This window comes from Echinops telfairi, unplaced genomic scaffold (assembly GCF_000313985.2).
Source record: "Echinops telfairi isolate 266 unplaced genomic scaffold, ASM31398v2 ScPeMD7_6631;HRSCAF=7566, whole genome shotgun sequence".
Lineage (NCBI taxonomy): Eukaryota > Metazoa > Chordata > Mammalia > Afrosoricida > Tenrecidae > Echinops > Echinops telfairi.
Window position 1 is genome coordinate 179,837 of NW_022110531.1, and position 467 is coordinate 180,303.

Genomic DNA, 467 nt, shown 5'->3' on the forward strand with positions numbered 1-467 from the left:
TCTCACTTTATTATCTTTTCTAATTTATATATACATTTTTTCAGACAAAATACTATAAGAACTGTTCACCAGTAGACTGATCCTAGATCAAGTCCCCTGTATCCATTCATCCAGTCAGAGGTTTTCTTGTCTCAGTTCATTCATTTTCTTAATTCACAGCTCCCGTCTGCCCTTGTCCACCACTGACTAATTTGAGAGTCAGTTTTTTTCTCCAAAGGCTGTTTGTTTGTTCAATTTTGTAGTTGTGAATATCAATACAAGAGTTGGAAAAGAGAGACAAGACACCTTTTATGCTTAGTCTCAACGTGCATCCACAGAACTCACCTTCCTTCCTGCCCTGTGTCCCCTTGTCCATGGGTATACACGTCCTATTCTGTTCAGGGCACCCACAGGTTCCCTACAAGTTCTGTGGATGGCTATGCCTCCAAATATTATTGAGATCAGAATATCCTTCCCTAGAGTCGTGT